This window comes from Equus asinus, chromosome 1, assembly GCF_041296235.1.
Source record: "Equus asinus isolate D_3611 breed Donkey chromosome 1, EquAss-T2T_v2, whole genome shotgun sequence".
In the NCBI taxonomy this organism is placed as follows: Eukaryota; Metazoa; Chordata; class Mammalia; order Perissodactyla; family Equidae; genus Equus; species Equus asinus.
The window spans coordinates 130,845,611-130,860,550 of NC_091790.1; the positions used below are offsets into that span (position 1 = coordinate 130,845,611).

The 14,940-nt window shown below is 37.8% G+C and overlaps 1 protein-coding gene across 2 annotated transcripts in view; it reads left to right on the top strand.

Moving 5' to 3' along the window:
- GRM3 (glutamate metabotropic receptor 3) overlaps positions 1-14,940 on the top strand; it is a 226,271-nt gene that overhangs the window by 135,334 nt on the left and 75,997 nt on the right. The window lies entirely within an intron of this gene.

The following is a 14,940-nucleotide window of genomic DNA, read 5'->3' on the forward strand; positions in this document are numbered from 1 at the left end:
GATTGCTTACATCATGTCTCTGAGAGGGATAACTCCTTAAACTAAATTCCTTGCAGTATGTTTCACAGATTTTTATCTTGATGGGATCAGGGGAACAGCACATAAAGACACCACTCCGTTATTCCTCCCCAACTTGATTCCACAGTGTGAAACTGGACCACCACTGGTCAATTTGTATTAAGCACTGCCCACCCTCCATGATTCGTTCCTCCTTTAAATTCAAATGCTTTGGAGAAGTCACAGATGAATTGCTGCTCTGATTATAGGAGCATCAGAAAAATAGTTGAAGGACTTGGAGGTACAAAAGCCTTTATCTGGTTAGCTGTGCCCAAGAATCAGATAGACTACTGAATGGAAAAGTCAATATTTTTTTGTGGATAAATAAATTGATTCTAGAGTAGAGTTTCTCAACCTTGGCACTATTCGGCTGCATAATCCTTTGTTGCATAGAGCTGCCCTGTGCACTGTAAGATGTCTTAGCAGCATTGCTGGCCTCTACGAACTAGACTAGATGCCAGCAGCTGCTCAAGTTGTGACATCCAAAAATGTTTCCATAGATTGCCAAATTAGAAAATTATACTCCTTTCCCATTGACAATCACTGATTTAAAGTAAGGCATATTTAGGGCCAACATAAGGAAGAGTTCTTATGAAATAGGTAGTCTGAAAGGAGGGGGATATAAGAAAGTGAGTCCTATGACACTGGAGCTGTTCAAGTAAAAGGTGGCCAATGATTGAGGAGACTGAAGAAACATATTAGTACTAGAACTATATGGCATTTAAGAAGATTTCTTAATTTTACAATTACATGGTGCTCAAGCAAAATACCCTACTATTAGGACAGGAGTGATTACAAAGGAATCTAAAACATGAAGAAAATAAATCCTAGGCTCTCTTCCATCAGAATCACTTTGAAGAAGTTCAGTCAATTGCCATTTCATCTGATTACGGCAGCATTGTTGTGAATTTGATGAATCGAGTATCTCATTTACCTACATTTTACAACTAAGGCACTCACAAAGTCATTTTTCACCAGAAAATAATGGTTTATTAAGTATATATATTTTAGGTACAGCAAGAACACTATGGTGTAAAGCCTGGGTAACGTGGAACAGAGAGAATACAAAATAAAATTTAAAAATAGCAGACATCTAAAAATTTATAAATAGTAGTCCCTGAGGCATGTATAAGCAATTAGGAAATATCACGTCCATACATAAAACAGGTACAAGTATAGGACCTGAGTATCAATCGATAACATAAGCACTAGGAGACTAAAGAGAATAACAGAATTAGCAGAAAGTAAAGGAGTCAAACAGGAAAAAGACTTAGATCTGTGTAAACAGAAACTTGTCTTTGAAGGCTCCCTGGAAAGCTGCTTTCTTATAGTCTACTGGATAGTATCTGCACATTCTTTCATAAAAGAGAGAACATAGTGTTTCTGCCACCTGGAATGTAACGTCCTTTAGCTGTCTGTAGGCCTTGCCAAATCCTTCTCTCCTTCAGTTCTCAGCTCAAATCCTATCCCTTTGAGAAATCTTTCCCAAGCTCTCACTACATAAACACACACCTCCATTTCTATCTTATTAAATGTAACTGTTCATTTGCATATCTATTTTCCTCCAAACTATAAGCTACTTGAGTCTAGGAACCACATCTTTTTGTCTTTGTATTGAGGGCACCTAGAAAAATGCCTCTACCAGTAAATGCTTTTTGAATTAATTGAATTAACGGAATGATACCCTGCTACATGTCCAGAAGGCTGAAATGTCTAAATAACCCTTGGATTGGAGACCACAACCATGACCTACCTATTCTAGATCAGTCTGGATATTCATAAATGAAAAATCAGCCTTTTCCTACAATGGAAAACTAGATTTGATACAAAAGACAGAAGATGTAGCAAAGTGAGCATGTGGAACAAAAGTCCCCCCATCCTCCCCACCTCCACTGCCTACATGTGTTCACAAGAGACCTTGATTTGAGAGCGGCTCTAAGGGTTCCACTCCATCTGTCCTTAGACTGACTACTCCAGAGACGACTATGCAAGACTCAACACGGCTGGGCACCCAGGGCCACTCCAGATAAGGTTAGAGCCCTGTCCACACTGTAATCTAGCTGTATGCAGTCTCTCCACATAAAGAAAATGCAGAGTGCCAACTATGCCAGATACTGCGCTTGGAGTTAACACAAAAGAAGGAAACATCATCCTGTCCTTAAGGAGAACAGAATGATGGCATTAGAAATCCATTTGCTCATATGTCTATCATCAGAAAAGTAAAAATGGTAGTTGCATTTGGCGAGTTTACTATTCCAAACAGAAAGATCATAGCATGGATACACTACAGCTATACACTTTTAGTGTGCCTTTCTTGAAAAATTCAGCTCAGTGACTAAAACTCTGGGTGCAGACTGACCAGGACTTATTAACGCTTCACTGCCTCTTTTGTGTTGTCTAAGATGGAGGTATTCATAGTACCTCTCTTATTGGGTTATTGCGGGAATTAAACGAGAAAACATATGACAAGCAGTGAAAATAGTGTTTCACACATAATGAGCATGCTTCATTTTAGATTTTAGTAGATATAATCTGTTAGTTTTTTTGTTTGTTTTTACTACTTAACGTCTCCTGTCCCAGAGGAACAGTTCCAAGAGGAATTGAGGTTCATAAAGGTCAAGTACCAAGTTCAAGTTTCTACCACTTTACAAGCAGTGGAATCAACATTAGAATCCAGAAACCCTGCCTCCCATACTGCTCTCCTGATCACCCCCTCACACAGCCCAAGCTTCAGAAAAATCTAACTCAAAAGTTATCTAGATTAGAATCTTTTTATTTTTTCCTTCCCAGACTTTTCCTTCTAAAGCAATCTCACAAAGCTGATTGTTCTGAAACCTCCTTCCACTGCTCCTGCTTCCCCTCCTCAGGAAAAGGGCAATGCTGTTCAAGGACTTTATCATATAGAGGGAGGCAGTAGCAACAGCAATTTAAAAATGATTTTGTTAACATTGTTTCACTGTAGAAATTTCTCACCAGAGGTAATTATCTAAGATGCACTATTTTTTTTTTCCTTTGCTTTGGAGTTAATTTATTCCTTAATTAATTCTCCTTCTGTCATATGTTTATTTGGAAACTACTCTTATGAAAACAAGAGGTTACTATCAGGACCACTGTCCCCAGGGCATTAGAATGGCCCATGGCTGAGAACCAGCTTCTGGTGAGGTCACATGTCTATGATGGAGGTCATAAGATGAAAAACTAGGAATGCAGATATTCCTGAGATATCAGCAAGTGTTTGATGCTATGATTATAGATTAATAGGCAAACTAATTGAAATAGGATTCCTGACACTTTTAGTTAAACCTAAGATATGATTTTGCTTTGACAACACAAAGTTCTCTTTCCAAATTACCATTAAATATGTGCTTTTTTAATGGATCAATATGTACAAGGCTCAGTTTCTCAATATGGAAGGAGCCACCACTTAGCAGTTTATAATAATGAAAGTCCATCGATTTAATGTAGTACAAATGCTTTTACCAGTCCATGAAAAATGCGGTCGAAAACTTCCAGAGTATTTTCCAATTAGTGGACTTCAGAAATTTAAGCATAGTGTTCCAAAAACACCTGCAGTTAAACTCTCACCAAACGTTGCTACTCTAGGCAGTATATCAGTGGGACTTTGAACACTAAAATTGTGATGTCGCTATTTTTGACATCACCACCTGGTATATTATGGAAATCTCTCTGTTACCAGTGACAAAGTCTTGATTCTTGCCAGCTACTTGACTTTACATTCCCACAGAGGGAACTGCAACAGAGGGGAGAATACAATGGAAGCAACACCTTCAAAAATTATGTTCCAAATATAGACCAGATTTCCTTGCCAACTGGTCAGAGTGGCAAAGCATCTTGAGACATTTGCCATCACTTAATAGGACTGAATTTGCAGACCGTGCACCCCAGGGACTAGTTGGTTCCTCCCAGGCAAGAAGCCTCCAATTTGGGTAGCTGCCATTAGGTTCACAATGAGGTCTCATCGAATACAAACCAGGCAATTAAGCTCCCAATGTGGAAAACAGATGTGATTGACCACATAAACTACAACTGGTTCAGAATTTTCCTGTGAAAAAGTAATTCCATAGAAATAAAAACAACACATATGCATTAAACACATCTTACCCATGTTTACACAGTAATTTTAAGGAATATCATTTATATAAGATTTAAAGGAATGCAACAATAAACTATGCAGGTTGGTGCTATACAGCAAATTTCAACTGTTATCAATGGCTATTTAACTCTCAGGTTTTATTTCTATGCAAAAGAAAGTCTTTATGTTATATTTCCTGTGATGTTTCCAGGAATTTAAGACTTCTAGAGCCTCTCTACAGTCTCCAACAACTAGTATTATTTATGACCTGCTTCCTTCCAAGAAGGATTCAAGGTGACCTGTAATGACACAAACAGGAGGACAAATTAAGTCATAAGTACTTGAGTAATTACTACCAACCACATAAATGGTTTTAAGTGGACTCAAATTTTTCTTTAAATCTCCAGTCTTGACATTTCTATTATTAACTTTATTATTATTATTGGGATTACATGATCTCTTCAAGAACTCACAGCCTAAGTCAGAAGGAGTATTTTGTCCATCTGATTACCATTGTCTGACTTTCTCAAATTGGACATCATCCACTAGTCCTTTTAAAATATAACCTTAGTCATGTCATTCCCTTAATTAAAAAGTGTTAATGTCTTTTTATCTCTTAAAGAATAAAATTCAAAATCTTTAGCATAGCATATAAAATCCTTAGCAGTTTAGCCCAGTCCCTCTATTCTTCCTTAGCCTACTCATCCCTGCAAGGCACTGGATACCCTGATAACACCATCTCATACTCTTAAAGCAAATGTACATTTTCCCATCTCTGTCTCTGTGTTCTTCCTTCTGCCTACAAACTTCCTTTCCCATTTCTCTGCCTGGTAAACTTTCACTTACTCTTCAAGTTCAAGCCTGAGTGTTACCTCTACATAGGAGCCTGCCATGACTCACCTGAGAGTAATTAGTTGCTCCTTCCCCTGTGTTTTTGTATAAATATGTATACATATACCCCAAAATTTTATCCTTGGTATGTTTCTTTGTCTCCTGCCAGACTATAACTTCCTGGAAGATAGTGGGGGTACATTACTCATATTAGAAAAACCTACATTTTAGAATAGTGCCTTGTATAATTGGCATTGATCAAAGTTTACTGAATGAATGACTGCTGGATTAGATGTTATCATCATCTCTATCACTTTTTGAGCATTTACTATGTACCAGCCAGTGAGTGAAGTGCTTGACATGTGTTATCATTTAATCCTTACATAACTTCATAAGCCAAGGACTACTGTTATTCTCTTTTTACAGATGAGGAAAGTTGAAGCTTAAGAAATTAAAATAACTTGACAGGGTCCCACAGCTAGAGAGACAAGGAGCTGGGATTCCAGAGTCAGCCTGTTTGATTCCGATCCTGTGCACTGAATCGCTGTACTATTTGCTTTTGTACCTCACAGCCCTGTTGAAGCAAAATGAAGAGTTAATAGGAAAACTATGAATAACAGTTCTATTTGCTACAAATAATATAGTATATATCCTTCTGCCCTAAATTATTGCCACAGGCCCTCAGAAGTAAATAAAAATCATTTTTAAAATATTAGACTACGGCCCTCAGCTCCCCCCATGCATACTCAACAGCTTTTGGCCTTTGGTTAACAGCGAATGAGGATAGGACTATATTTGTCATATTATTAAGTAAGTGACTTCAGGGTCCACAGAAAAATATGGACTAATTCAACCAGTGGCTCTGTTAATCCTCAAGAGACATTGTCAAAAATCAATATCCAAGGCACTAAAGGACATGTTTCCAACAGATCTGTTGGTGTCAAGTCACCCTGGGAGTCATGCTTTTGCAGGTGTTGCTGGTAAACACTAACGCAAGAAGGACCAGATATGATACAGACCTTCTGATCCCATTGTTAGTGACTGGAACCCAAATCAATTCAGTTTTATGATTTCTCTTGAAAATTAATTCATGGGTGGAGGAGGAAAAATCAGATGCAGACTAATTCACTGGGCAAAACACCTTCTTGTTCCTCTTCTAGGTACCTGGTAAATCTGGGTAGGGAAACAAAGTTATTCCTGAGACAGTGTCCTGTTAGTACAGAAGCAAGACACATACTTGTCAAATGTGGAGTGGCACTGTCATGATGAGAAACCTGACATGTCTTATAATGCCAGTCTCCTGAAAAAAATGTGATTCGAGGAATCCTATGTGGTCTGAATATTATTTCAGTCTGAGTGATGAGCTATGAAAATGCCAAAATGGATAGCCTTGCTATTCATTAATCCCTGAGTCACAAACGAAGAAACAAAGTGTTATATGGATTGCAAACCACAGGTGTTGAGTGCAATGATTTCAAGAGAGGTTGGCATAGAAATCAGGGTTACTTTGAGCCATTTTTGAAAGTTTCTGCCATGATTAAGGAGTCCTTTGTCTGGAATGCCCATGCAAAATAATTGGGACTGAGACATGCTGTTGAATGGAATGGCAATATGAATCTTTGACTAGAGTATTTTTTGGACTCATGACATGTAAGAATCAGTGACTTTTGTAGATTATACTGAGTAAAGTGGCATTTGCTACACTCTATTTTATGGTCTCCTAAATCTAGATTAATCTCTAGCCTTCATATATGGGCTCCAGTCAACTGTTTCCATGCGAAATGCTCCCAGATGTGCTGTAGGTAGTGTGGTCCAAAAAAAAAAAGTGACTAATCCTTTCTTCAATAACAATATGATTGGCATCATTTATGGGCAGATAACTGATGTGATGTAACCAGCTTGAATTCCTCAGGCAATTTCTCAACTATATACCACATCCAGTTCCAGTTTAAAATACAAGCCAATCGGGGATTTTCTACAGCTAACAGTGCAACTTGATCAATCTGAATAGGAGGATCACTGAGGTCTCTTATCGCACAACTTTTAGGACTTGCTTTATGTAATATGGGTCATGAGGTAGCAGATGGTTCAAAGTACAGCACTCAGTGGTTCTCTTCCAGGATATATAAGCATTTAATTAAAAGAACGAAACAAAGCATTCATGCAAAGCACCACATGTGTGATAACATAATTAAAGGTGTAGGCTTATTCTTAAAAAGCAAGCGCAAAGAGATATGTGAACAGCACAGAATGCAAAAGCAAACCCAGGGAGGTTATTATTGAATGTCCTGATTCTCAGGACAGCAGCAATACCTTATTTTTCAAATGTATATTGTTCAGCTCTCTAGACAGCACTTTTCTTGGAAAGTAAGCACTTGATGCCCCTTGGCCATCTGGAATTTTTGTAGCTAAGCACAGGTCCACATAAAACCAATTATTGTTGTTCCCTTTAATGTATTAGCATAGTCTCAGAAGCCAATAACAATGAAAGTTCTGAAAAGAATTCTCACTTTAGTGGGAAACTTATTTCTACTGGACTCTAAATTTGGATACTTCTTTTTGTCTTCTGTTGAAAGAAATATTTGGCATTGTGTCACCACAGAAGGTATAAAGCTCATGTTTGAAATGGGTACATCATGGACTTCCCAAAGGAAGAGTGGCAAGAGGACTGATGTGGAGGCTCACTGACGACTCTGAAATTTCCAATTCATATTCCCTTTTTTCACAACATCAAAGAGTAGACTACCTGGGCTTTTCCCTGTAGTTCATGTGCTTTTGCTCCCATGATCAGAGCATCATTGAAATGAAGCATGACACCTGAAATCTTAAAAAGAAGATTTCCCATGACTTGCTAAAAAATGTTGGGAGAAGTAAAACTCCCAAATAAATTGGTCCTCAACTCAAAATTCCCACAAGTGAATAAGGATGGTTTTGATGCCTACAGTAGCATCACTCCACATTAGCTATTGACTGTGGGAAAGGCAAAGGTTTAGACATTCCCAAAGCAAGAAAAATAAGTGAGCAACTGAAGTGAGCTCTGAGTGTTTGGCTGCTTACATACCTTGTACATAATGCATTTGTCTCCAGAAAAATCTTACCTTACCAGCAGACCTTAGTATCAGTTCATTTGGTGAAGCCTGCCTTAGGTATATGTTTACATGACTCCTACTTTAGGTATATGTGGTTTGAGGACTCAAGCTTCATGGATAAGGACCTTAGTTTGTTTTGCTTAGAATAAAAAGCCAGTTTTCTAACTTAAAGGGCACTGATACAATGGTCAGCTTCAGTTGGTATAATACTGACTTTCTTTTTTATATTCCTAGGTAGTTACACAGAGATAATTTGGAAAAATTGGTTTTAATGGTATGAAAACATTTGCTTCAGATTCCTAAAGGTCTAAGCCAATTCTTTGTCTTATGTGTCATCTCGTTTTGGTGAAAAATTGAATACAATTAATGAAGGATCCACATTGCATAGCAAATTTCTTATCAGTAGTGTTTGAGAGTAGCTTTGTATTGCCTGCTGGGGGCCAGCTATTTTTTTCCCCACAGAAACCTATCCTTGTAATTAGAAAAGGTTACATGGGAGAGTAGCAAACTAACCATTTATTCATCAACTCATTCATTTTAACAAATATTATGGAGCACCTCTGTTATCTGCAAAGCATTGAGAAAACAGATTAACAATGCACATTCCCTGTCCTTAAGAGTTTTCACTCCAGTAGAAGAAGCAGTGAATAATCTAGAAATTACCATCTACTTTGACTTGTGCCATAAAGGAAAAATATAAAGGAGTAGAGAGTCTCAGAAAATGGGCATACAATTCAGCATGAAGTGAGGTGTCAAGAGAAGTTTCTCAGAGAAGGGGCCCTTGAGTAGATTAGCTGAGCAGACAGGTGGTAAAGGTCACTCTAAGCAGAAGGAACAGCATATGCAAAGGCATCCAGACCTAAGAATATAGTAAACCAAGGAAACTATATAGAGCTGAATTCATCTGGAGGGGAAAATAACGGGAAAACGGTGGCAGACATTCTACATGTTAACATTGGTTTGTTGGAACTACTGCAGGTGAAGCCCATCCTAAATAATACCAACTTACAACTACAAAAATGGGAAAAAGACAAAGATACTCATTTTAGACCACAGCATCTGCTGGAAAACATAATAGTACCTGGCCAAATCCAACATTCTAAGTATTTCTCCTCAAGCCAAAAACAGTCAACACATTTGTGGCTTGAGAGGTTACAATGAAAACATAGCAATACCTTGTTCTGGATAAATTCAAAACACCCAGAAAATGGATACTGCAACATGTTTAAACATTGAATATGAAACTATAGTACGTGCTACCTGTGGAAAGGGTTTCTGCCAAAGCTTCATGCAGCCTCTCAGGCCCCAGGAAATAACATGCTCTGCCATAAGGTCATTGTGTTTCTCATATAAATCATAAAGCCAAATCTGATCATGGTATTTATAGCTTGAAGCTTTCAACCTCCCAGGTGAAATTTCCCAGTGGATTCTTGGACAACTGTTGTTATCTTTGTAGATGGTCAGTCAGTAAACAAATGTTTATAGAGCCACTGCAAAGTATAGACTGACAAATGAAAAAGTATACTTTTCATAACAAGGAATGATAGTTCATGGTCCTCAAATCAAGGAGCTTATGTCTTCAGAAATTAAAAAAGACAAACGTTATAATTTGAAATATATCATTGCTGCAGCATAGTGAGAAGAATCACATTTGGCAGAGGTTAAGGGCTTGGATTACAGAGTGGATTGAATAAGTCTGGGAAGTTAAGCATAGTGAGTAGTGCCAAAATGCCTGGGATCAAATCCTGTCTCTATCTCCATTCTCTGTGTCTCAGTTCCTCAATCTATAAAATGGGATAGTGGTAGTAGTTACCTCATTAGATTGCTATGAGGATCAAAGGAGATCATACATGTACAACAGAACAGTAGCTGGCACAAAACATTAGGGCTATTAAAACTACTAGGGATCTTTAAAAGGATTCCCAAAAAGGGTAGTCTGAAAAGAGTAACTTCAAGATAGGAAGACTATGAGAGAGTTCTCTGTTCATTTTTGAGGAATTCTGAATTGGAATCTAAAGAGAGCAAATGACTGAATAAGCCCTCTCTGATGTTAGTCACCTTTGGATTTCTGGTGGAGTTCTGCAACATTCAACTTCGCATTTGTAACCTCATTCTTCCCTAGTTTTCTTCTTCATTCTTCACTTGTGTAATTTTAATTTAAATCCATAAATGTACATCTCTCCCTATGTAACTATTGCCAGAGAGAAAGCCCAGTCCTTTGGAAATATCAAAAGACAGGGCTCTAATCTTGGCTTTTCCACTTAATGGTTGTGCAAATTTTGGAAAGTCATTTCACTCTGTGAGCTTCAGTTTCCGCACCTATAAAGAAAATGGCTTAGATTATCTTCATGGTTCCTTCCAGCTCTAAAATGTAATGATCTTGTAGCTTATTTATATTTTTTCCAAAGTCATTGATAAAAATTTAATATTACTTGAGCACTACATCCAGACTTTCTTTTAAGTGGTTCTCTTTGAATATATTTAACTTTGCCATTCAACTCCTATCACTTTCCCTTTTCCATAAGAGTCCAAGTAATGTCACTAACACCTTGTTGAAGTCCTGGTCCAACTCTTCCCTAAACGGTTCAACTAATGTTGACAAGATTCTAACGGAATTCACTCTTAGTGACTCCATGCTGATTTCTAGTAATTGCCTTGTTTATTTCTCAGTGCTTGCATGCTCTGTATTAGAAAACTCTGTTCTAGAAAGTTACCAAAATATATCATGCTTATAGATTTATATTTATTCTTGATTTATATTTCCTTAATATGCCCTTCTTCCTCCCCTTTCACTCTCTGGCAGTCCTTCCATTATTGAGCTCTCAAAGATTATTGATAGCGATTCCATAATTTAATCTGTGATTTCTTCCAGAACCCAGAACTGGAGGCAAACCAATTAATATGATTATGGGCTTTTCTTTCAGTCTTTTCTCCTCTTTTGGTGTGAGATAACTTTTTCGTATTATTGTATTACCATTTCCAGGTTAGGAAACATTCTCACTGGGGAGAATGAGGAAGCAAGCAGGACTGGACAGAGTCTTTCATTTACTCACCTGGCACCAACTTCCCCATCCAGTGATGCTCTCTCTTGCCACCACATCTTCCCCTGAAACATAATTTTAACACAAAACAGTAACAACAAAAATCACTCTGCTCCATTTTTGCGTTCTGTACTGTAGTCTCCCTAATTACTATAGCCTCATGTAGATATTTTATGTTGTCCATGGGGACACAAAGAACCCAGCACACCTAGAGCACCCAGCCCTTGTCACTAGTTCTTTTAACAGTCAAATGCCCAGTGCAGCCTAGGAACCCAGTGCCCTCTTTGGAGATTTTGTCTTTCTGTCTTGTTGAGACTATTCTGTATTGTCTGAATTGTTTTTTAGGTCTTCCTCTCTCGCTTAAGCTCTTTAGAGTCTCTCTACTTTTGAGAGAAGTATTGTGAATAGTAGTATGAGAAGTATCTCTATACTTTTAAAATGTTTTTTACTAAAGCAGATATAACTGGATCCTGTTTTTCCTTCCTCCACTCCTACTAATAATATAATTGGGCAACTTTCCTCCAAAATTTCACACTACTTCCCCATCCTAAAATGGTTCTTCTTTTATTTTTAAAATGATGTCCAATGTAGGAGTCCTCCTTATTTCTCTCATGCTTTCTCAGAGAAACCATATGGCCAATAAAGCAAGACAGGAATGTTTTAGATGCCCAATTTTCAGACAAATGAAACAAGAAACATCCAGCTGATAACTCTCTGGATATCCTCTAACCCTAGTGTTAAATTTTATGTTAAAAAGAAATTTTCTCTTAATAGCAATTAGGCAATCCACAGTGTGCACCACATCGCTGCTTCGCTTCCTTTCTCCTCTTCTTCCTACCTGCCTTTCTGTGCTTTGAACCTCAGATTCACAGTCACACAGGAGAGGGCAGACAATAAGCTAGGAGAGGAGAGCCATGATGCTTAAAGTCAAAAGACTTGCTTCTAAATCTTGATTTTGCCCCGACTTTCTAATCGTACGATTATGAACACGTTTCTTCATCTCACAGAACTCAGTTTTTACATCTCTAAAATGCAGATAATAGTAACCATCATAAAAGGCTGTTGTGAAAATTAAAGGAAAAAAACTATATATAAACACTAGTACAGTGGTAACTGGTTTTACAACAGAATAAATACATTTTTTAAATGCATAATCCAAACTATGACCTTTATTCTTCTCTAGAAATCAGATTGGGGTGAGTAAGGGAGGGAAAGGAAGAGAGATTTATAATTTCTGATTTCTGTGGTGTTTCCTTTTTACATGAAGCATTTTTACTCTTATAATCTAAGGAAATGAATTTTTAAAAGGAACGGCTCACCATGATAAAAGTGTTTCAACACTTTGTCCGATGATTCAATGTAGGTGATACAATTGAGATTATACTTACTTCCTTATTAGCGTTCCATTCTCATGTTTCAGCTCACCAAATGTGCCTCCTTTTTCTAGAGTAGGTGGTAGTCTCCTCATGAAAGACACAAATACACAGAGACACACACACATATAGATAGTATCTTTAAAATGAGGGCAATAATTGCAGTTTTATTCTAACCCCCACCTTCCCACACATGCTACAGTTCATGGTACCTCTTCCCAGTACAGAGAATCTTTCCCATGTTGCCATATTCTATGCCTACCTCATTCTCTTGGACAGCCTGCCTTGTTTGTAAGTTGTTCTCAGATATCCTAGAAAGATAGACACGAAAGACACGAAGTCAAAGGATCCTATCAGTCAAAAGACAAGAGCTTCTCATGACTTGTACCCCTCTGGGAGAAGAAAGTTTCAGCAGTTTAGGATCTTTCCACTGTAGTGCCTAGCTGCCAGAAAATTACGTCTCTGGGCATCTTTCAGGTCCTTTCATTCTGTGCCTCCCGGAGAGGTTCAGGTCCTAATGAATGTAACTTGAGGATGAGAAAACTATAGCATCAAGAAGAGATGGCCTCTCCGGTGCTACCCAGAAACTCTACAATCAGACCAAGCCTATGCACAGACAGGGCTCTTATCACCAGTCTGCCACAGTGGTACATAAATCCAAAGGAAACCAGGTACTCAGAACAGAAGTAATGACAGTTCTGGCTCAGTGCCATCTCACTCAGGCTGAGTAAACAAGTAAGACTCCTATGATCAAATGAATCAGTATAGGCCATTTTGTCCAGGGTCTCCTGGTCCTGAGGACTGAAGAAATAAATGGTATACTAGCCTTCATCCACCCACCCACCCAACCATCTATTTACCTCTATTCCCCAAAATTCACTTGTATCCTAGAATATTAAAAAAAAAAAGTCTTCACCAAATGTAAGAAAGATTTGGATCCTAAATTTGCATTATATTGCATTCTTAGTGCCAGATTTTCTAGCTGTTCTATTTGTAGCTAAGTGAGAGGTACCAGGATTTGAAAAGATATAGAAAACATTTTCGGTAGCTCTGTTGGTTTTAATAGCAGGCCAGATCTCCAAGAACATGCTGTGTGGCTGTGTATGAACTTGGCTGTTGGTTTCCTTTACCAGATGAAATGATGATTAATCAGGATTCAGATGTCAGTTGTTTTATGTTACTTGTACTCTTTGCTAACAGCTGCCTATTTCAAGCTGTGCTTCCTACATGTCAAATATAACCCTGAAACCACAATTTCCAGAAGGAAAATTTCAAAGTACTCATAGAGTGCTTCAGAATATTCAGTGTTGTTTCTGATTAAAGTCCACTTAGTATATTATGTAACTTAACTAAAGTCAGTATAAAGACAGAAGTGTTCAGAATATGTGAGGTAGCGAGGAAAAATAAAAACAAACATTATTTGATACACAAATAATCTGTGTAGATATTTTAAAATATATATTTATGCAAATACTCTATGCATAAAATGCTCCTTAGTAAGCTAGTGTCACTTTCCTTTTTTATTCTGTAATAAATAAAAACAGTGAAATATTATTGATAGGTGAATTGTAAGAAATTTAAATTCTCAGGGCCAGCCCCTGGCCTAGTAGTTAAGGTCAGCACACTCCATTTGGCAGCCTGGGCTTGGTTCCTGGGTGAGGACCTACACCACTCATCAGCGGTCATGCTGTGGTGGCAACCCACATACAAAATAGAGGAAGATTGGCACTGATGTTACCTCAGGGCAAATCTTCCTCAGCAAAAAAAAAAAAAGAAAGAAATTTAAATTCATTCAGAATAAGCTTTAAACATTTTGAAGTAAATGGTTCTTTCTTGACAAGGGTATCAGTACTTGCTTATTTGCTTTTTAATAAAAAATACCATAAGAATAGCATTTATATGCTTCTCTTCACATAGTTTAAGCAGAAACTAACTTTTAAAAAGAAAAAGAAAACAAAGAAAATGTTTGTCAAGCATTTCAGAAGTTTAGAAAAGGGTATGCCCAAAATTTGGGGTGGACCAAATAGAATTGATTTTTTTTTTTACTTAACCTAGATAATAAATGTCTAATTTGGACTGTCCATGTGGCATACAGTTCCCAAGTGAAGCTCTTTCAGAGACTGCCGTTTTTAGCAAAAGAGGGGGAAGTGAGAATTAGACAACACCCAGGCTCTTTCTATACAACTGCAGCCAACTTGTCTAAAAACCAAATTTGGCCAATTCCCTGTAGTTCATTGTTTGAGCTATTTGCAGGAGCCAGAAAATTAACCACCCCAAGGACACCTGAACAGGATTGATCTTAGTCCAGGGTCTACCATAAAGTCTAGGAGAGAGAGAGGAGTGCCTTCTCATTTCTCTACTAGTCTTTTCCCAAAACATAACCTACCTGCTTTGAACCTGCTCCCTAATATCCCAAATATAGTATCCAGGGAAGCAGCTGTCAAAGTGTCAAGAAA